Source organism: Amyelois transitella, chromosome 22, assembly GCF_032362555.1.
Source record: "Amyelois transitella isolate CPQ chromosome 22, ilAmyTran1.1, whole genome shotgun sequence".
Taxonomy (NCBI): domain Eukaryota; kingdom Metazoa; phylum Arthropoda; class Insecta; order Lepidoptera; family Pyralidae; genus Amyelois; species Amyelois transitella.
Genome location: NC_083525.1, coordinates 1,782,683 through 1,807,513, shown reverse-complemented (window position 1 = coordinate 1,807,513; position 24,831 = coordinate 1,782,683). Strand labels below are relative to the sequence as shown.

General features: G+C 36.4%; 1 protein-coding gene across 1 annotated transcript in view; it reads right to left on the bottom strand.

Annotated features, from left to right (window-relative positions):
• Window positions 1-24,831, bottom strand: part of LOC106133251 (bicaudal D-related protein homolog) — a 105,256-nt gene that overhangs the window by 50,585 nt on the left and 29,840 nt on the right. The gene's annotated exons all lie outside the window — the stretch shown is intronic.

The following is a 24,831-nucleotide window of genomic DNA, read 5'->3' as shown; positions in this document are numbered from 1 at the left end:
CTATATAAATGAAGGATGGACCTTCGTTCATAAAGTCACAACACATAATTTTTATTTATTTATGTAGGCACACAAAATTATATACAGGAGCATTTATTACAGTAATTCTAGTACAAAAGTGCTACTTATTTCAAAAGAAATCTCTTCCAGTAGACCCGTGAGAGGAGAGATGAATTTTGGAGCGGTATGGCGTGTGCATATACATATATCGTTTAACATATTTAACTAAAGATACTCGTACATGCTAGTACTTACATAATTAAACATGGAACTTATTAATATTCGCGCTTAAGTTGATCTAAGGCTCTTAATCCAACAAAGTGCTAAAGTGCCCTATTCTGAAGAAAAAAATATAAATTTCGTATTTCTACAATTGCGCCGACGCTTATGACTGTAAGTATAAAGGTCGCACAGTTCTTGAGCAATGTCTTCCGTAAAAAGTGAGCATTGTTTCATTTCGACAATGCAATGTACTAGAATAACCCTTTTCGTGCAATCACTGAGGAATGTAAGTATGTGCCAATAAAATGATTGTGAGTTAGGTTAGCCGGGTCTAGAATAAGTAACTTTTCTAGGATATGCAATATTATCATAGAGTTTTTAGTTATCCGCATATGTAGGTATTTTTTATTTATTTAAATTGATACGAGACAAATTACACAGATTGAGTTAGCTTCGAAGTAAGTTCGAAACTTGTGTTACGAGATACTGACTCAACGATACTATATTTTATAATAAATACCTACTTATATGGATAAATGTAATTTAACTAAAACAATAAATACTTAATGATTTTATTGTATTTTTTTTGTCATTGTCCGCAATATAAAACATCGGATTGCACAGATTAAAAAAATAAACTGATTTTAAGAAGAAATAAATAACTTTTAACGTAGACACCAATGAATTAACGTCTTGACTCTCAGCTAATCAGAGTCACACCGTTATTCAGATTGCGTTTCAGCTCGCTTAATTATGTCGGTAATGGACTTTAAATGAGGTCACTGTACTGTACGTTGACTAGATGGAAAAGGTTAATATTTACTTGTTTATTTCAAACTTTATTGCGCAAAAAAATGTACCTACAAAATGCGGACTTTATGCCGTTTGGCATTCCTTACCAGTCAACCAGCTGACCAAACAGAAAAACTTAAGTTGGTGGTGCGATAAAGTGCACATGCATACCCCAAAATACATAACTACATTGCAAAAAATGTATAAATACATACAAGATACATAAAATACATACAAAATACATATATCTACATACATAAAATATCAAATTAGGATGACCCGTTATTGATCTGCCGCTCTAATATCTAAACATCTTGGCTGTTAAACGTATAATTTTTTTATTATCTTATCTTTATTACACAAAATAGGTACATTAGTATTATGTATCTTAATACTGAAAGTCTAAGCATTCAGTTGGTCAATCGGAATGCATTAATGTGAGCAAAAAAAAGAAGGTTAGATAATAAATTCAGTAAATTACTTGAATAAGTATATATACATATGTATGTCACGTCTATATCCCTTGTGGGGTAGACAGAGTCAACAGTCTTGAGAATATTGATAGGCCACGTCCAATTGTTTGGCTAACTGAAAGAATTGAGATTCATATAATGTGACAGGTAGCTAGCCCGTCGTCGCCTAAAAGAATAATCCCAAGCTTATAAACCTATCCCTTAGTCGCCTTTTACGACAACCATGGGAAAGAGATGGAGTGGTCCTATTCTTTTTTCTATTGGTGCCAAGAACCACAAGACGTATATCTGTTTGAGAATTGTAGTACAAGTATATTAGGTAATACTCTGTTAATTAACAATTCACTCCCACATTAATCTGACGACAGAACATAACATTGTACCTACACTTTGTAAAGATTCTTACATACTTATTCTTATGAAACATGAAAAAATAGGTGAAGACGCATCTATAACGTATCATTGTTATGTTTCCTCAATGTAGAATGTTCTTATGCAGTGTTAAGTCATAATATTCTCATGTTAGATCGCAAAGAATTCTTTGAATCGCGATACTAGCTTCTCTACGAGACATAGAAACATTTTCGAAAAGGCATTCTGCGAAAGAGACATTAAGCAATCATTTAAACATATAGTCACGTCTATATCGTTTGTGGGGTAGACAGAGCCAACAGTCTTGAAAAGACTGAAAGGCTGTATGGACTGAACCATATCAGGGTTACATAAACGCGTCCATTTCAATGACATAATTTGATGACTATTTTTGGTGCGTATCCCTTACTCTACCTCGCAAAGTAAGTAATAGATACCTGTACTTACCTTGCGAGGTAGACAGAACCAACAGTTTTGAAAAAACTGAAAGGCTGTATGACTTAATGAAGGAATTGAGATTCAAATAGTGACAGACTGCTAGCCATTGTCTAAAGGAAGAATCCCAAATTTATAAGCCTTTTTCCTTTAGTCGTCTTTTACAATCTGCATGGGAAGAGAAGCAGCTGTATAACTATGTTTTTTCTTTAGCATATAATTCTACTAATATTATAAATGCGAAAGTTTGTGAGTGAGTGAGAGTGTGAGTTACTGACATAGTATGGATGTTTGTTACTCTTTCACGCAAAAACTACTGAGCCGATTACGATGGAATTTGGTATGTAGTTAGCTGAAGATCCAGAATAATATATAGGCTTTTTATCCCGGAGTTCCCGCGGGATTGATTCCACGCGGACTGATCTAGTAATTCATAAGCATAGAAGCTCAGCTTAATAATATGTGTATAATATTTATGAAAGGTCGGTGTGGGAAGGCCGAGACGATCAGACAGGTCAAGAGTACCCGAAACCGCCGAGCTTGCATGAAGAGAGTTATGAATGTGGACGAAGCGAAGGAAGCATGCAGAGATCGTGGCAAGTGGAAAGGTGTAGTCTCTGCCAACCCCTCCGGCAAAGAGGCGTGATTTTATGTATGTATGTGTATATTTATGACGTAATGTAACTAGGTTTGAAATGACACACGCACCACAAACCGCCGTTGTATAATGGACACATCAACACTGCCATGTTTTCTAGTTAACACAATTACATAAAACTCGTTAACTTAATTACATTACTAACTACCAGGATTAAAAACACATAAGATTGAATTTCGTGTGGTTTCTGGCACGATCACTTTACCCCTTTACCGTGAATATCGTAAGATAATTATTTAGTGAATGGAAATGTCATGAGGAAACCTGTAAGTACATTTAGACAGGCATTTGCCTGACCATGACCCAAGATGAGTTGGGTTTCCTTAGAAAGCTCGCTAAAGTCAGGTGGGAGTCGCTTCGAGTAAAAACAGGACTTAGCAATTCAAAATCCCATGGCATTTGTGTTGGAATCCAAATGCCATGAAAATTAAATAAAATACCATTGTTTTTTCGCCCGATACATACCAACATACATATAATCACGTCTACACCCCCCTTGCGGGGTAGACAGAACCAACAGTCTTGAAAAAACTAATAGGCCACGTTCAGCAGTTTCGTCTAATTATAGAATTGAGATTCAAATAGTGACAGGTTTCTAGCTCATCGCTTAAAAGAAGAATCCCAAGTTTATAAGCCTATCCCTTAGTCGCTTTTTACGACACCCATGGGAATAAAATGAAATGGTCATATTCTTTTTTTATTGGTGCCACACGACACAGAAATCTGTGGCAGAAGCTAGTTACGGGCCCTTAATTAAGTAAAGCATAGTAGGGTTAATAGTTCATTTATGCATCTTCTGAACGCAACCACATATGTACATAACTCAGATAATCTTAATTATTTCCCATTCCTAACTGCGATATGCTTCGTAAAAATTCACAGAAATAGTATCAATTAAAAATGACGTAACATACAGTTGGTAATTAATTTATATTTGCTTTATAATGAATGGTGTTCTTCGTCTTTTATTTGCGATCGTGCGATATGTCCGCCATTTTGAATTTTGATAACATCTGTTTGTTTATTCTTTTCAGATTTAACTTTCACTGTCATTCGATTCTCAGTTTCTATTGCAATTATCAATTTGAAAATGGAATCGCTCTGGAAACGCATCATTTGCCAATGATTTGAATGTAGGTATATTTTTTTCTAGCTCACTTGCCTTTTCCCGCCATATTTGATCTGGTTTTGTTAAAATCGTATGTAGATAATGTACGCAACACATTTTTTTTTGCTTTCTTGTTATGAAGATTCTTACGCATAATCAACGTAATACTCGTATGTTTGACTAGGTTTCCGAGAGTGGCCTTTATTTCTTCCTTCTTTTAATTATGTAGGATCATATATTTTTTTGGTACTAATGAAGTTAGTTTCATAACTACAATAATACATACATACGGTCACGTCTATATCCCTTGTGGGGTAGACACAACCAAAAGTCTTGAAAAGACTGATAGGCCACCCTCAGCTATTTGGTTTAATGATGGAATTGAGATTCAAATAGTGACAGGTTGCTAGCCCATCGCCTAAAAAAAGAATCCCAAGTTTGTAAGTCTATTCCTTAGTCGCCTTTTACGACATCCATAGGAAAGAGATGGACTGGGTTTTTTTTGGTATTAATAAAGTTAGTTTCATAAAAACAATAATATGTGCGAAATTATCACACCAATAAACAAAAAACTGCCTGTCCTTATATTAAGACAAACTACATACATACACATATTATCAAAAGTCTTAAAAAGCCTGAAAGGCCACGTTCAGCTGTATGGCTCACCTAATAATGGAAACAAAGAAGATTTAGCATCAGTGAGGCCTTCAAAAGTAAAATCTATTTCTTATGTTTTTCGTCTACGTTTTCCAATCCGAGACTCTGTCTACCCATAAATGTACGTCGCTTATTCAAAAACATAGCACACACACATACACAGAGAGTATTAACGGACGCACACAGGTATATCTCGAAAACTTCTGGCTAGCTGGCGGAACAAGTAATTAGTAGAAAGTGGAGTTTTCTAAGATAAGACCCATTAAAACACCATGGAAAGACAATGGTTTTGTTAAATTCAAGGAATTTTAAATAATTCTAAAGAAAATAATACTTACCTAAAGTAATCAGAACCCATTACATTATCTATATATAATCAGTATATATGTATGTGCCGTGTGGTTCCCGGCACCAATACAAAAAAGTATAGGACCACTCCATCTCTTTCCCATGGATGTCGTAAAATGCGACTAAGGGATAGGCTTACAAACTTGGGATTCTTTTTGAGGCGATGGGCTAGCAACCACCTGTCACTATTTGAATCTCAATTCTATCATTAAGTCAAATAGCTTAACGTGGCCGATCAGTCTTCTCAAGACTGTTGGCTCTGTCTACCCCACAAGGGATATAGACGTGACCATATGTATATATATAATCAGTACATTATAGCCCCGTAGCATTGGCACGAGCGCCGACAAATTTTATGTCGCGAAAAACTATCGCTGTCCCGTTTCATGTCATAATAAGAAGCGAAACAGCGATAGGTTTTCCCGGGAAAAACTATCGATAGCAGTAAGTTAATAATGTGTGAAAATATTATTCTGATTTCTTTGGTTTACTTCTAGATACATCGCTTTTATTCAATTCTTTTTAAAATAGAAATAATTAAGCAAAATATAAACCACACGGCACAGCATTATAGACATGGGATTTTTTTCCGTTTTGGCTGGCACAAACTTTGTATCTAGCTAACTTTTGTTTTTTTTTTTCTCAAATACAATCAGGAATATGAGAGAAAGAGAGAGAGGGGGGAGAGAGAGAGTGAAATCAATGGATTGCAATTCAATGAGCACGTGATTTGAAAACGTGTGTAATTTTTAGCGATAACACTATCGTATGCGGGTACTACTGCAATAACTTTTTGATGCAAACGAACATTTTACCATGTATTTACAAAGTGGTAAAAAAAATCACTAACTCTGAATCTTATTTCGATCACGTAGCAATCACGTCTTTATCCTACGGTGTAGACAGGGCCAGTAAACTAGAAAAAAAATCTGTTAATAAAAAAAAACCAAACAAGTTTTCAAAGTGAATTTTTTTATTCATAATTGTGGTACATTTAAAAGTTTGGAATTGATGTGATTTGAACCTACTACAAATCATAACGAGGTTCCTGTGCCAAGCTGAAGCCAGATAATGTTTTTATCGTTCGGGTTATCATCAGTCCTATAACAAGCCTTCTCACAAAATACTTTATACATACTCTTTTAATATTTGGTCAGACATATGAAGAACCGACCACCACGGAACCCTATTTACCACGGAACCCTTATAATTCGAAAAGCAATTGCGTTTTAACAAGAGTCATGATTGTGCCATGACTTTTATCTGTACGTGATGATCTGTCGCAACGAAACTCTTAAATGATTATCATTTCATGATCGTTCTTTGTGGGAGATTAAACAGTTATTTTTGCGAAAATTTTTAAGATAAGTAACGATTTCAACTGTTTTATTTACGGTTATGATGAGAGGTGATGAAGAAGGCGATAAAATTATATTATTTATATTCTTTATCTATATATATTTAAAGATACAGGCAATTGCATCGTATTAGTAGCTATTGCCCGCGACTTCGTTCCCCGTAAAAGATTACTGAAAAAGCTAATGCCCTGTTTTGTTTGTTTGTTTGTTTTGTTTTTCTTAGAGGGGTGGGGTTTCATCGCGCGAAAAAACTATCGCTATCCCGTTTCACGTCATAATATAAAGCGAAACAGCGATAGTTATTCGCGCGATAAAAACAGCGTCGCGCATGCCTAGCTATATGCGCTGGAGTGGGCAAGTCCGATTTTTACACGAGGCGACTCCCGTCGGATCTCCGCAACATTACCAGACATTTAAAATTCCTCACCAAATTGTTTCGTAAAAAAGTACCCCAAAAACCGCCGAGCTTGCATGAAGAGAGTTACGAATGTGGACGAAGCGAAGGAAGTATGCAGAGATCGTGGCAAGTGGAAAGATGTAGTCTCTGCCTACCCGTCCGGGAAAGAGGCGTGATTTTATAGTATGTATGTTGTTTCGTACAAAAATTTGTTAAAATATTGAAAAAAAAATCACCTTTTCAGTAAATGTATAATCATTATCCAAACAATTATTTCACAAAAGAAAGGTGTACGGCTGGTTTGTGTGAAATTTTTCACATCCGGTTGTGTGTTTCCGGCGGAAGAAAAGCCTGTCACACCGTGGGCGTGGGATAATTGGAGCTATCAGGCAGTTATCTGTCACATCCACTAACAACAGGCTGGCAAAAAAGACGATGTGACAGGTGAAGTTAAATTAAAAAAAAAAAACAAAATTGTCTATACTAATATTATAAAGCTGAAGAGTTTGTTTGTTTGAACGCGCTTATCTCAAGAACTGCTGGTTCGAATTGAAAAATTCTTTTTATGTTGAATAGACCATTTATCGAGGAAGGCTATATCACATCACGCTGCAACTATAAGGAGCATAGAAATAATGGAATATGTGAAAAAAAACGGGGAAAATTATTCATCCTTGAGAGCTTCAATGATGCCCAAAATAACGATTCCACGCGGACGAAGTCGCGGGCACAGCTAGTTATTTATAAAATACAAACCACTTTAAATTTTAATATAATTCATGTAGTAGCTAAGTACATATGTCCGCAGTCAGTGATTTACCTACCAGTCGAGTCATAAACTAACAAACTGTTCAGAAATTGGAAATCGGAAACCGAAAAATGAACTGGTCAGAAAGCTGAGTCATAAACTGAGGAAGTCTACATCCTCTATGGATGTATCGAACTGTATTTGGACGAGCGGCATGCCTAGCGGCTAGGTTTCAAACCGGCTGCGTTGGCCTGAATATTTCTATGCTATATACGGATCATGTTTACAGTTTTTTCTTTCGTTAGATATTCATATCCATATTTATTTATTTATTTAAACTTTATTGCACGAAATACAAAAGTAAAGCACAATTGGCGGACTTAATGCTGGAAGCATTATCTAGCAGTCAACCATTGGGTCCGACAGAGAATATTATTAAAAAGAATATAGATTTGTATTTTAGTTAATCGAAACCTTCATTAGTACCTTCACAACTTTATCCTAAGGCTATTGTTGTTTCTGGATTTTATAGGAGCAAAGAACAGAAGACCCGGGTGAATGCGTTTAGTCAAATATAAATTTTTTAAACTAAGAATAATCTAAATACGTTTAAATCTAAATTGATATATTCCTAACCTAAACCGTAAGTTTGGCATGTAGGTTTATTGCAGTCTAGAGGTGACTTAGATAGGACTTTCAGAAATGACCGCGGGAACAAGATATTTCATTTCAGTTTCAGGTGAATCGCGGGCGTACTTAGTACTAAAGTAAAAAAAAATATAACCTTTCTGCTCCGTACTGCATTAGCGAAACAAGAACAAAACATTAAATTGATTATACATACATTTATTTAATTTGATTTATTGTTAATTATACCGCATCCCCAATGCTTTTTATGTGCGCTGCCTTTTTAATTATGGATTTCCCTTTATATTTTGATTGACTGGAAGAAATCCCATTGGGGATAAGTCCGCCATTGTACCTACATATTCTTTTAAATCCAATAACTGTTTTGTAATTTGATTATATTTATTTTTATATGCAATAAAGAGTTTACTAACAAACAAACAAACAAAACACTATAAAAAAAGCGAAAACAATTACTTACATACAAACAAAACGGTACCGGCCAACAATTTGCTTGACATCAGAAACACTTTCGCTGCCCCAGATCAGGCTTATTGTTCATCACAATATTTCTCAAGAGCAGACGACAATACCGTTCAATTCTAAACCTTCTCAACGCCAAAAAGAAAAGAATCTTCGTGAATCAGGTATTTTGTGGTCAGTTGAGTCGAGGAATTCGCTAAGTAAACTTTTGTAACGCAATACCTCTTGATGTGTAACGTTTTTTTCCCCCTCGTAGTTTTACAAATTGTGGTAAAATGTCTGAAAAATTGGATAAGCCTGATGTTTATTGTTTCAATAAACATCTTAAAAAAATTTAAATGTTTGAACATTTAAATTTTTTTAAGACGGTTCCTACCATGACCAAATGAAAGTTCAACTGACGTGTATAAATAAATAATGAATGTGAGTGAAGGAAAAAGAGGCATGCAGAGGTCATGAAGAGTGGAAAAATGTAGTCTCTACCTACACCTCGGGTGAGATGCGTGATATAGGAGCGAGTATTTTATGTTTTACTGTAAGAAAGAAAAAAACGGACCAAGTGGAGGGAGAAAAGTCGGAAGGTGGACCCCGGGCCCCGAAACATTTCTGTGGAGGGTGCAACCGGGAGCACGCAGAGATGAGAGAGAGAGAGAGATGGCATATAATTTATTTACTCTTTTTGATAAATGCAAGATGGATGACATCTTAACTAACCCAAGGGGTAATGAGAGCAGATATGGTCCGCAATTTTGTGTCATTGTCACAACGGTAAAAACACAGGTTGAGGTTGAGGTAAGTACTTACGCGACGGAAGATTTATTTAATTTATAGAGAAAATTTAATAAGAAATAAATGGCAAGTTATAACTTAAACTAAGGTATTATTCGGAAAATTTGACATCAAAATTGTACGAGTAACTAAATATAAAAAATATACAATGGACTGAAATAGGAAGGATGGATGGAAAGGCGCGATAAACATTCGCGCGAAGTTAGTTCGAGACTTGTGTTACGAGATACTAACTCAACGATACTATATTTTATAATAAAACTAGCTGTCCCGGCAAACGTTTTTGCCATATAAGTAATTTCTAGTTAAAAAAAATGTTAAGGGTGGACAACCCTTAACACTTATGAAAAATAGATGTTAGCCGATTCTCAGACCTACTGAATATGCATGCAAAATTTGGTTAAAATCGGTAAAGCCGTTTCGGAGGAGTACGGAGACAAACATTGTGACACGAGAATTTTATATATAAGATTACTTATATAGATAAACATCCAAGACCCAAGACAGTTTGAGACAGTTCGTTTCTCATCATGCCTTGTCATGTCCGGGATGCGAACCCAGGACCTCTGGTGTCACAGACAAGAGCACTATCGCCGCGCCACAGAGGCCATTAGGATTTGTATAATGTATTTTGATAAAAAGTGTAAGATAGCAAACATAAGAATATATAATCACGTCTATATCCCTTGCAGGATAGACAGAGCCAACAGTCTTACAAAGACAGCACAGGCTATAATTCAATGTGAAATTTACAGAACAGAAGTACATTTTAAGTTGGTCTTCTATAAAAAATATATATATATGTTTGGAATTGGAAATCATGGTATTACACAATCACCGTATAAAATCGTTAAAACTCGGAAATAATTAAAAAATGTTTGCGTGATACGCACGATTAGACATACAGACAAATTTCACGTAGTGTGTTGATGGTTAATAGCTGTGTTTGTAATGAGAAAATAGCGCTAAGTGGCGGCGCGCGCGCATCAGTTTTTTTCCGTGCATCATAATTTTATCGCAGGAATATCTCTACCGTAATTGTTACATTGTTGCTATCTGATTTGTCATACATGTGCAGAAAAGAGAATTAGACTTGGAACGTAATTTGATATGTTTGAATAATGAGGTAGGCAGAGACTTCATCGCTCTACACTTGAAACGATCCCTGCATACTTCTTTCGCTTCATCCACATTCAAAACTAGCTTCATGGAAGCTCGTCGGTTTCGGGTACTCTTGACCAGACCTTTTACTAGAACTTCTCCGATTTGATCAACGTGCATTCGTCTAGGCCTTCCCACCCTGTGGCCTTCCTGTCTTCTTGAGATTGTGAGTTCTCTCTACCCCGCAAGGGATAAAGACGTGTCTTTATGTATGTATGTGTGTAATACTCTTTCACTACCTACTAAATATGAACACCTAACACCTTATCTGTTTTGTGCTGTTTTGTATGTTTAACTCTTATGGTTAAATAAACAGTTTTATCTATCTATCTATCTAATCATTTTTTTTTTACAATATTCCCTTTCAGTAAAAGAAATCCTTCTACCGCTGATGTCATCCATTGTTGCTCAACACATTTAACATTGCATGCCTCATCTGTGACACTAAGTGAATATCAATTAGTACATCATGAGATTGAACCCGCATCGTTGTATTTTGCAATCTTAAAACGATTATTGTAATGCAAATTTCAAATCATAGATTTATATTTCACTAGAGGCCGCCCGCGACTTCGTCCGCGTGGAATCATTCCGGGGACTTCGGAATAAAAAGTATATAGCCTATATGATATTCTGGGTCTTCAGCTACTTACATACCAAATTTCATCGTAATCGGTTCAGTAGTTTTTGCGTGAAAGTGTAACAAACATCCATACTGACATCGTGACATACTTACAAACTTTCGTATTTATAATATTAGTAGGATTCAAGGTAGTTTAGTAGGTATTATGAATTTCTTTACAATTTTATCTTGAAACGTTCTAAATTCAATACAAATAGTAATAGTATTAGTAGTAACTACGTATAATGAGATTATTTTAGGAAAATTGTCTTCCCTTGTAATTTTCTGTTATTTGTACTAACGGGACAAGTTATAATGAGACAAAACGACGTGTTTTTAATTGTTTATGGTTCTTTCTTCGACTCGATCATTTAAAACATTGTTACTACATATCGATTGATCAGATAATGACTAAGTCCAGTTATTACACTTAATTATATCCCTATCATTACCACTGTAATTTATTTCAAATACCTACATTCTAGAAAGAAACAAAGAAAATATTTCAAATGTCAGCAGTTGACATTAAAAAGAGTTGTTCACCTTTTGATAAACTGCTGTATTTTCTTGAAAATAAAAATAGCTATTTTCCTGGGTTTGCCAATGTAAGAATTGAAAAAAAATAACGTCACGTCTATATCCCTTGCGGGGTAGACAGAGCCAACAGTCCTGAAGAGTCTGAGGCCACGTTCAGCTGTTTGGCTTTTTGATAGAATTGAGATTCAAATAGTGAGTGAATAGGTTGCTCGCCCATCGCCTAAAAAAGAATCCCTAGTTTGTAAGCCTATCCCTTAGTCGCCTTTTACGACATCCATGGGAAAGAGATGGAGTGGTCCTATTCTTTTTTGTATTGGTGCCGGGAACCACACGGTAAACAGTTATTCGTCTGAATATTAACCGTCTTAAGAATAGTTCAGAAGTTGCATTTTGTAAAATGATATAATCTTTCTGAATCTCAATTACTAGGTCACTATTTAAATTCTATATATCGTTAAGCCTAACAGCTAAACGTGGCCTATCAGTCTTTCAGGACTGCCGGCTCTGTCCACCCCGCAAGGGCTATAGACGTGATTATATGTATGTATGATATAATACTTATTAAAGCTTATTATCGGGCCACTATTCTTAAAATCTTAAAAGCATTTCGTAACATAATAGTACCTTAATAATTATAGCATTGACTATAGATCTCTTTCTTCGAAAAGCGTAAGTATAGCAATTGCAAAACGTCATACATTATGTTTCACTCATCTGTATCTAATGAAGGTTGTGGTATGTGTTATAAGCTGAAGCGAGCGACTTCAGTAGATATATATTTTTTCCGCGCGTATCAGGAATCCATTGTTTTCTTACGTAAGTAACAAAACTTATCATCGTAAATACTCACATCAAAGTGGTCTTCACAAAAATGAGGACGTCTTTTTGGTGATACACATATCATCAGGATTACGCCGAGCAAGCTGAAACCACTTCTTGCGAATATTCAAATCATCGACACAGAAAAAAAAAGTTTCGTAGGAGTTTTTATTGTTGTATTAGTGCATTGAGGCACTGCACAACATTTATAGAAACTCATTTTAATAATTTTCACACATATAACGTGGCACAAGTTAAATAAAACAAGATAAAATCAAAACTATTCGAAACACCAACAAGCTCTGTATGATATTTATGCGAAATCTACGTCACTGCATGCCATGGCCGCCATATTGCTAAAAATCACGTTTTGGTGGCATATTTGAATATTGCATTTTCTTCAGTTTTTAATAAAATAGCTAAAATAAAGACAAAAAAGTATTTTTAGGGCTCCTTATAAACAAATTAATACCCTAAGATAGTTTTTAGAACTTTGTCAAATAACCTATCGAAACAGTATGGATATATGTTTGTATATATGTACGCAGATCTCTCGTATTCTGCACCACATCCATTACGGAGTGAGTAAACTTAACGTCCAATCGGTGTAATGACTAACATAGTGATGTAAAACATAACAAAGAAACACCTCTAAATCAATACTGACAGGTCAAAAACGGTCCTTGGAGGGTGATATCATAATCCTACTAATATTATAAATGCGATAGTTTGTGAGTATATCAGGATGTCAGTATGGATGTTTGTTAGTCTTTCATGCAAAAACTACTGAACCGATTACGATGAAATTTGGTATGTAGGTACTTTTTATGCCGGAGTCCCCGCGGAAATTATTCCACGACTTATATCAGTATTTATTATGAAATATAGTATCGTTGAGTAAATACCTATCTCGTAACACAAGTCTCGAACTTACTTCGATGCTAACTCAATCTGTGTAATCCTTCCCGTATTTGACTGTACTAAATAAATATATTACCTTAAAGAACTTCCGTGTGGTTCGCGGCACCAATAAAAAAAAGATAGGAACACTCCATCTCGTTCCCATGGATTTCGTAAAAGGCGACTAAGGGATAGGCTTATAAACTTGAGATTCTCTTTTAGGCGATGGGTGAGCAACCTACCACTATTTGAATCTCAATTCTATCATAGAGCCAAACAGCTGAACGTGGCCTGTCAGTCTTTTCAAGAATGTTGGCTCTGTCTACCCCGCAAGGGATATATACGTGATTATATGTATGTATGTATGTAAGAACTTCTTCCACGTGTCTCTAAACTCCACTAGCCTCTTTCAACGCCCACATCGCTATTTTTATAAATACATAAAGATCATAATTTCAATAATGTATTGACCTTTAAAGTCAGCTCCCAGCTCAGGTCCGGTTAGCCTCAATGGCTCGGTCTGAGTCAGCGGCCAATGACATCAGAACTTACGGCATCTCTGAATAAAGCCTTAAAGGAGCGCCTTCCAACTTCTCTTAGTCATTGTATGTTGAAGTAATACAATGTATATAATTTTGTTGAATTTATCCTTTACGGGGTATTAAAAAATATTGTGTTAAAATTTTACCAATTATATGTTCCACAAAATATATTTTTGACAGGACCACTTTCCATTGAATCTTTCACATAGATGTCGTAAAAGGCGACTAAGGGAAAGGTAAATAAACTTGGGTTTCTTCTTATAAGCAATGGGCTAGCAACCTGTTACTATTCGAATATCAATTCCACCTTTTAGCTATACAACGTTTCAAGACAGTTGGCTCTGTCTACCCCGCAAGGGATATAGACGTGATTATATGTATGTAGTCCATAGAACGGCTTGTTGTCCAGGGTAAAGTGGAAGGCTCTCGACCGCGCGGAAGGTCACCCATGCGATGGACCGACCAAATAAAGTCTGTGATTGGCGGTTCACTTAACGAGTGCAGCAGGATGACTTCCAGCAGGGAGAAATGGCGGGACATCGTAAGGCGCACATTGGCGCCCGCCTCCAACACTACATGATGACCACGACCACTCTGTCAAGAGTGACACGACTAAGAAGAAGAAGATATGTATGTATGTATGTGGGAATTATAGGGATTTTTCGTTTAATACGGATGGAGGCGCGGGCGGGCGTCTTCTGAAATCGCATAAAGTAGGTAAATAAGATAAAAATGACTGCACGTGATCTCACAATAACTCACAGGAATGTTAGACAAGTGTGCGGGGTTCAATCCCGGGGGGGTTTTTTATCAGCGTCTATTAAGATATCGCAGCTGTCACCTCTTACGACAGGAAGTGAGGAAATAGAAGTGCTCCTCCTAATTTTTTTTAGCTTCCTGTCGTTTCTGTGTTTAATTAAAAACAGCGACTTGCCGCTTTTTTTTTAAATTAATTATCTAGTTCTTTTATTGTTTGCCGGTTGAATGGAAGAGATCCCTTCATGGGATTAGACCGCCATTGCAATTGATTTATTTCTTTTATGACTGTACTATTTCTTGTAAATGTGTAAGTTTCTGTGCAAAAAGGTTATTACAAACAAACAAACAAGAGACAAGGGACAGAAAAGAGGAAAAGGCTAGGGGTCCTGGCACCAATACAAAAAAGAATAGGACCACTCCATACGACCACGCCTTCTTACATATACATATATATATGTATGTATGTATGTATGTATGTTAATCTGTCTAAATGAGAGCAATTTCGCCCAGCTGCAGGCTGCATCCCGTTGCATTAAATGTCGAGTGTGGCGCGTGCCGTAACAGCTGCTAGTTTTTGTAAGACTCCTGATGGCATCTGATGACTACCGTTAATGTTAACTGATGGTTTACAATACCAGACACACATATACATTATACATACTTATGGTCACGTCAGGAAAATGAGGTAACCAGATATTTTGCGAAATCCCTAGGGATATCACGAAATCACGGCATATGTTGAATAATCTTATTTACGACGCCTTCTTACTTAAATAGTCAGTGAAATGCCGTTTCACTAAATTAAATCTAGTGAAATGTCAGAAAAACGGATACCTCCGAGTAAAAATCGTCCAATGTATCTCTCTACCCAAACGGACACAAGTGGAAGCGACCGCCGCGTCCAAATGAATGCAGCTTATGCTCCTGGCAACGAAGCGGTAGGCGATGGCACCGTGTGGTTTTAGTGGGTTCAAGCCACACACCCGGCTGGGTACGGGAAGCCGGACGGGTTACATCATGCTTCCCGTACCCGGCCGGATAGACGAAGGTCTTTCCACACGTAAAACAAAAGGTTAGGTTAGGTTAATAATTGTGTATGTACTTTTAAAAGGACTAAGCACGAACCTTTTTCATTCTTTACTTCATTAGATTTAGATGAGTGAAATGATATATCACTAGATTGAAATAGTATTTCGTCATATCACTAATATTTTTTTTAGTAAGAAGATGTATTAAATAGGAATATTTACCATCTTCCGTGATTTCGTGGTATACCTAGGGATTTCGTGTATGTCTATCACGTGTATGTCCCTTGCGGGGTAGACAGAAACAACAGTCTTGAAAATACTGAAAGGCCGCGTTCAGTTGCAGTGCTTAGTGATAGAAATTAATTTAAAATACTGACAGGTTGCTAGCCCATCGCCTAAAGGAAGAATCCCGAGTTTATAAGCCTATCCCTTAGTCGCCTTTTACGACATCCATGGGAATATAAGGGAGTCGGTCCTATTCTTTTTTAATTATTGGTGTCACGAACCACACGGCACACGGCGTGATTTTATATATGTAGGTATGTATTTTTTTATTTTTTAACTGAGTCCCGCATTGAACATTGGTCCAGTTTAACTGTCCTCTGATGGCATAGGTCTGAAGTACTTATAAAAAACTGACAGCTGTTATATATAGCACGTGGCCACTAGACATTTGATGCGACTGTACGCGTTCTGCAACTTGACATCTGTGCAAGATGCACATAATTGTTGCTATTCTTTAAGCATTTTAACTGTATTAATTGTTGCTATAAAGGTCTTATGGTATGTGTTGTTGGTCGATTTGAGAGAAAGGATAGGGATACGCTTAAAAACTTAGGTTTCTTCTTTTAGGCGATGGGCTAGCAACCTGTCACTATTTGAATCTCAATTCTATCATTAAGCCAAATAGCTGAACGTGGCCATTCATCTTTTCAAGACTGTTGGCTCTGTCTACCCCGCTAGGGATATAGACGTGACCATAAGTATGTATGTACTTATGTAGCACTTTATGCCACATGCCAAGAATAATATAAAAAAGGCATACATAAAATCACGCTTCTAACCCGGTGGGGTAGGCAGAGACTACATCTTTCCACTTGCCACCTGCATACTTCTTTTGCTTCAACCACTTTCAAAACTCTTCATGCAAGCTCGTCGATTTCGGGTACGCTTGAACTGAGCTTATGTCAGAATATCGCTGACTAGCTGCGCCCGCGACTTCGTCCGCGTGGAATAGTTATTTTGGGCATCATCAAAACCCTCAAGGATGAATAATTTGTCCCGAATTTTTTTCACATTTTCCATTATATCTTAGCTCCTAATAGTTGCAGCGTCATGTTATATAGCCTAAAACATTCCTCGATATATGGTCTATTCAACACAAAAAGAATTTTTCAATTCGAACCAGTAGTTCCTGGGATTAGCGCATTCAAACAAAAAAACAAACAAACTATTCAGCTTTATAATATTAGTATAGATTTAATCAAGGTACGTTCATCTAGGCCCTGAACTCCAACGTTTCCATTCACACTCCCCTTGTACATTTGCTTGGTCAACCTGCTTTTATTCATCCTATACACATGACCACACTATCTAAGCATTACCATTTCTGTTCCTGTCACTATATCACCATCTAAGCATTCCCTCTTCTATTCCGGTCAATCTACTTTCACAAAAATAAGACATATTGATCCTAAAAATATTAAAAAACTAAAGCTAGATAAGAAATCATCGTGGCAGAAGATCAGAGACTGAGTAATGATGAGCAGAGGCTCTTGAAATGATCAATACTGAAGGTCAAAAATGGGATGAAACTGTAGCTAACGGCTAGTATAAGATAACGACCCTAGTGTCAAAATAGTAAAATTACAGACCGAATTTGGCAGAATATAATCAATCTTTTTGACGTTCAACTAAAAAATAAAAATTAGGCGACGTAACGTATATATTAATTACGTATCATATATCCTACATGTATAGCGTATGACAAGGCCGAATATCTTGATTGTATGCTAATTATATATGTCCACCATTATAATTGGCTCGGTCAATATGTATATTTTATTGATTTATTTGGTTTAAAATATTTATTTAGTTATGTTTAAATATTATAAAGGATCTTATTCAGTAAGATTTATATAAATATTTGCACCGTGTGCACCAATAGAAAAAAGATAGGATCACTCCATCGCTTTCCTATGGATGTTACAAAAGGCGACTAAGGGATAGGCTTATATATTAGGTATGCCTCTTTAAGGCGATAGGCTAGCAACCTGTCACTATTTTAATCTCAATTCTATCATTAAGCCAAACAGCTGAACTTGGCCTTTCAGTCTTTGAATTACTGTTGACTCTGTCTACCCCAGAAGGGATATAGACGTTTTTATGTTATATGGCGAATGCCGCAGGTATGGCGAATAAACCCAATGTAAAATAACAGTATTTTTACTTAAATTAACTTACATTATATAAATAACAAAATATATAAATGAATTAATATAGTATATTCTGAAATTTTGATATCAAGCCTCGGGCATAGCCTTGTTTTTCTTTTTAAATCCGCTTTCCCTTGTCAAAAAAAAATATTATAAATTTTTAAGATCACAATTTTTTTCATATTTTTTTTGATTAATGTTCATAAAAAAGTGTAGATGTATAATATTCAAGGAAACAGCCTCACCACAAGTAAGGTTCTCAGTATTTTGATCCTTGACGCGTGACCACAATACAAGGTGTGGTTATGTTACAATAATGATGTAAGTTTTTCATTGTTGAACATACATACATACGATCACGTCTATATCCCTAGCGGAGTAGCCAGAGCCACTTGAAAAGGCTGATAGGCCACGCTCAGCTGTTTGGCTTAGTGATAGAATTGAGATTCAAATAGTGAGAGGTTGCTAGCTCATCGCCAAAAAGAAGAATCCCAAGTTTATAAGCCTATCCGTTAGTTGCCTTTTACGACATCCGTAGGAAAGAGATGGAGTGGTCCTATTCTTTTTTTTCAATTATTTATTTTCCATTATAAAATTGTATAGTTATATATATACATATCTAATATCTATTGTTTCACCTAAAATACTTTAAAAATAAAACTCACTAAAACCAGAGTTTTAGAGATTTTCATATGTTAAGAACCATATATTTTTTTAATTCAAATTAAAACTAATTAAATTATTCTTCTACAGAAAACCCTACTACAACCCTAAGTTAGATAAAAGAAATACGTTTTCATACCAATCGCAAAACAAACTAGAAGAATTCATTACCTGAAACAAAAAGGGAGCCATTAAAAACATTGTTAATTATGTAATAGAATTAAACTAAATAAAATACAATATTATTCATGAGAGTGTGGAGGGAAAGGTCGGAGTGGGAAGACCTAGACGAACGTATCTTGATCAAATTAAGGACGTCATGGTTGCATGAAGAGAGTTATGAATGTGGATGAAGCGAAGGAAGTATACAGAGATCGTGGCAAGTGGAAAGAGGTAGTCTCTGCCTACCCCTCCGGAAAAGAGACGTGATTTTATGTATGTATGTATTATTTATTTAGTTTAAATTTTCAACGGTCCAAAGCTGTATGTTATAAAATAAGTCGCAACACAAGTATACAAGTAAATTGTTTCTATTAAGGTATACGAGTATCCTACTAATACTACTAATATTATAAATGCGAAAGTTTGTGAGTATGTCAGAATGTCAGTATGGACGTTTGTTACTCTCACACGCAAAAATTACTGAACCGATTACGATGAAATGTGTGTTAATGGTATGCAGATAGCTGAAGACCCAGAATAACATATTGGCTACTTTTTATCCCGGAGTTCCCGCGGGATTGATTCCATGCGGACGAAGTCGCGGGCGGCCTCTAGTCAATTATAATCATACCAGTTGTAATAGTGAATGCTATGGCATTTAACTATTTACAAGTCGGTCAACTTTAGAATGGATATTTTAGAGTGGCGTTTATAAAGCTGCCCGAACAGCATGGCTCGCGCTACGCCGTTTTTATCGCGCGAAAAACTATCGCTGTCCCGTTTCATGTCGTTATAAAAAACGAAACAGAGATAGTTTTTCGCGTGCCATACTATGGGGGCTGGTATGGTAGCCAAGAAAACAAATACATACATACATATGGTCACGTCTATATCCCTTTCGGGGTAGACAGAGCCAACAGTCTTGAAAAGACTGATAGGCCACGCTCAGCTATTTGGTTTAATGATAGAATTGAGATTCAAATAGTGACAGGTTGCTAGCCCATCTCCTAAAAAAAGAATCCCAAGTTTGTAAGCCTATCCCTTAGTCGCCTTTTACGACATCCATGGGAAAGAGATGGAGTGGACCTATTTTTTTTTACTGGTGCCGGGAACCTCAAAAGAAAACAAAAAACGACTAATAAATTAATAGAACTAACCTTCTTGAAATATAGCGTAAGTATATATCATTTTAAGGACTTTTGGTGCTTTTCATTCCGGTAAAAACTATAGTTCCCGTGGGATGTGAGAAAATCCCAATATTCTTTTGTAGATGGCGCTTAATTCGCGCGGGCGAAGCTACGGGTTAAAGCTACTTTACCACAGATATAGGAATAATAAGACAATTGTCATATTTCTGTGGTTTTTACAAAGCAACCACTGAACACTATAGCATCTAATTACACGCGTAGTATTTATTACATTTCCCCTTTCTAATCTATACTACGAGTAATATTATATAGCGGAAGAGTTGTTTGTTTGAAGGCGCTAATCTCAGAAACTTCTTGTTCGAATTGAAAAATTATTTTTGCGTTGAATAGACATTTTATCTAGGGAGGCTTAAGGCTATATAACATCACGCTGCAACTATAAGGAGCAAAGAAATGATGGAATATGTGAAAAAACACGGGGAATATTATTCATCCTTGAGGGCTTCCATGATGCCAAAAATAACTATTCCACGCGGACGAAGTCGCGGGCACAGCTAGTCTTATATATAAAATTCTAGTGTCACAATGTTCGTTCACGTACTCCTCCGAAACGGCTTGACCGATTCTCATGAAACTTTGTGACCATATTGAGTAGGTCTGAGAATCGGCCAACATCTATTTTTCATACCCCTTAGTGATAAGGGTTGTACACCCTTAACATTTTTTTTACTAGAAATTAGTTAAAAATTATTTATATTGTCGTGTGGTTCCCGGCACCAGTAATAATAGGGCCAATCCTTCTCTTTCCCATGGATTTCGTAAAAGGTGACTAAGGGATAGGCTTCCAAACTTGGGATTCTTTTTTAGGCAATGGGTTAGCAACCTGTCACTATTAGAATCTCAATTCTATCATTTAGCCAAGTAGCTGAACGTGGCCATTCAGTCTTTCAAGACTGTTGGCTCTGTCTGCCCCGCAAGGAATATAGACGTGACCATATGTATGTATATGTATTATTTATATAGCAAATCAACGTTTGCCGGGACAGCTAGTTCCTTATAAATATCTATTTTGCAAACAATTTCATCTCGAGTGGTTGTTTCTTTTTCAATCGAAATGATAAAATCTCGTTTTATTAAAACATATTTACATATAAACTCATAACTTTTTTTCTCTGTTCTTCTTATGGTGCAATAAAGAGTTTATCAATTCGCTGAACGTGGCCTTTCAGTGAACGGCGAACGAAGTCGCGGGCAGTAACTTAGTTATAAAATAAAATCAGGTTGTCGGTTCACTAATTAGCATTTTTCTAATAAAACAATGAGTTGCGACAACAATTACACCTTATGAGGAAATATAAACTAGGCGGCGGTTCCCACACGGCAGCCGTTTACAACTTACTATAAAAACGGACATTCCACAAGATAATTGAGTTATTTCGATATTGTAATGTGTTTTTTTTAAGTCGAGGTTGCGCCTGAGTTAAAAAGAATCCCCTACATTCGCTTTTCTCACATACATATAGTCACGTCTATATCCCTTACGAAGTAGACAGAGCCGACAGTCTCTTCGAGACGAAAGGCCACGCTCATCTGCATGGCTATACGATGGAATTAAGATTCAAATAGTGTCAGGCTGTTAGAACATCGTCAAAAAACAAGAATCCCAAATTCATAAGCCTATACTTTAGTCGCCGTTAGTAACCTATAGGTAAGTATTTTTATAAATAGTGGTCAGAATTAATGAAGTCCAGGCCACAACAAAATACGGCCTAAAATCCTACTTGTACATACATACATACATATGATCACGTCTTTATTCCTTACGGTGTAGACAGAACCAACAGTCTTAAAAAGACTGATAGGCCACGTTCAGCTGTTTGGCTTAATGATAGAATGGAGATTCAAATAGTGACAGGTTGCTAGCCCATCGCCTAAAAGAGGAATCCCAAGTTTATAAGCCTATACCTTAGACGCCGTTAGTAACCTATAGGTAAGTATTTTTATAAATAGTGGTCAGAATTAATGAAATCCAGGCCACAAAAAAAAATACGGCCTAAAATCCTACTTATAACTCGGCAAAAAAGTTATCTTCCGGCCCGCTCATGGCCATCGGGTGGAACTGTGCGTTATTATGCGTCACTGCTAATGGTCCACACTGGGCATTCACTCGGCCTTAGTACCACAGAGCTCAGAAGGACGCACAGAGCCGGAATCGCCCTCGAAGCCTCCGTGAGCCCTACGCAGCTAAATACTTTATCAGGTTAACTGAATAAAGAATTGTCATTTATTACTTACAATATTTTGTTTTGAAGAGTGCCTTGTGGTTCCCGGAACTAATATAATAAAGTATACGAATACTCCATCTCTCTAATAATATAACTTCTGCTAATGTTACCTAAAGCCAGTACTTACTTTAAAAAATGTCCATTAAAATTCACTCCAATTGTAAATTCTGCACTAAAGTACTGCAGCAAATCTATACTAATATTATAAAGCTGAGGAGTTTGTTTGTTTGAACGCGCTAATCTCAGAAACGACTGGGTCGAATTGAAAAATCGATTTTTGTGTTGAATAGACCATTTATCGAGGAAGGCTTTAGGCTATATAACATCACGCTGCAACTATTAGGAGCAAAGAAATAAAGGAAAATGTGAAAAAAACGCGTAAAATTATTCATCCTTGAGGGCTTCAATCATGCCCAAAATGACTATTCCACGCGGACGGAGTCGCGGGCACAGCTAGTTTACAATACTTCGTGCATTATTGGCGTCATGGCGCATTTTATTCGACACAACTATTAAATTGCCATTTGACAATGTTCACGTTCTGAAAACTAGCATTTTCAGCCACTATGGAAGTTCAATGACATTAGTTATTCGTCAACGATTTGTTACTCTTGTGTGCTGACCTCGGATTGAACAAAAAAATCGGTCAAGCGCGAGTTGGACTAGAGCAAAGACGATTCCGTACATCGTAGGTTTAAGCCTTACATGGAAAATTCTAGAATCATATTAGGGTACTGTTATCAAAATCATTTATTCACATACATACATATAATCACGTCTATATCCCTTGCGGGGTAGACAGAGCCAACAGTCTTGAAAAGACTGATTGGCCACGTTCAGCTATTTGGCTTTAAGATAGAATTGAGATTAAAATAGTGACAGGTTGCTAGCCTACTCCTTAGTCGCCTTTTACGATATCCATTAGAAAGAAATGGAGTGGTCCTATTCTTTATTTCTATTGGTGCCGGGAACCACACAGCACTTAATTACACATTTATTTACACTTACTGTAAAACCAAGGGAATAGGGTTTTAAACCTATTTTTGTGGCTAAGGCCTTACTTATTGCTAAAGATTTCATTTTAACAGAGAGGTAACCTACAGCCTTAAAATTGCTTGTGAAATTGAGAAATAAACGTGAAAAGAGTTGTTCGTGAGAGACGTACAATAAAGTACTTGATCCCAATTATAAAGATAATACATAATACCAATTTGCAGATTTAATATATATTAAAGGAACCCTAAAAGTATAGAATAAAATCGTATGGCATGGCCTATCGGGTGACTAGAGAACAGAGACGTTACCTTGCTTTCTTGTCGTCAGGATGTAATGGATTAAAATCCAATTAGTAGAGGTACCTACAGACTTGCAATAGCAGTACCTCTTAGAGGTCGCCTGACGGAAAGAGATTATTGCTTATCTCAAGGCGTTTTAGATTTTAAACTAAGTACTCGTATATAACGTCAAAAGATCCCTAAATCAACAAGTTATGAACATACATACATAGTACATATAATCATGTCTATATTTCATGTAGACAGAGTCTTGAAAAGGCTGAAATGCCACGTTCACCTGTATGGAATTGAGATTCATTCAAGTAGTGACAGGTTGTTAGCCCATCGCTTACAAGAAGAATCCCAAGTTTGTTAGCCTTTCCCGTAGTCGCCTTTAACTTCATCCATGGGAGTGGTTCTATTCTAAAGTGCCGGCAACCAAACGGCACTAAATATTGACGGATATAAATCAAATGTTTGAAAGAATCGTGGTATGAGTAAAAATGTAATCTCTGTCTAAACCCCGATAAGGAGGCGTGATTTTATGTACATATGTATTGGAGGCCGCCCGCGACTTCGTCCGCATGGAAACTCTATCAATCCCGCAGGAACTCCGAGACAAAAAGTAGCCTTAATATTATTCTGGGTTTTCAGCTAGCTATATACCAAATTTCATCGTAATCGGTTTAGTAGTTTTTGCGTGAAAGAGTAACAACCTTCCATACTGACATCCTGACATACTCACAAACTTTCGCATTTATAACATTAGTAGGATGTATGTAGTAAAGAAAAAATAAAAGCCACGTTAGAATCACCACAAAAGAACACAGATTCAAATCTGTATTGTGCTATGAAAGGAACCTTGTACCACATAGGTTAGGAATCGGAAGTCAGCACGCATTTGTTATACACGAAACGTTCGACGTAACCCTATCATTCTCTGCTTAGTTTACTCGGTTTAATGCCAGTTAATATGACGTTATGTACTGTTACGATAGCATTTACCCCTAAATGTTATAAAATAATATC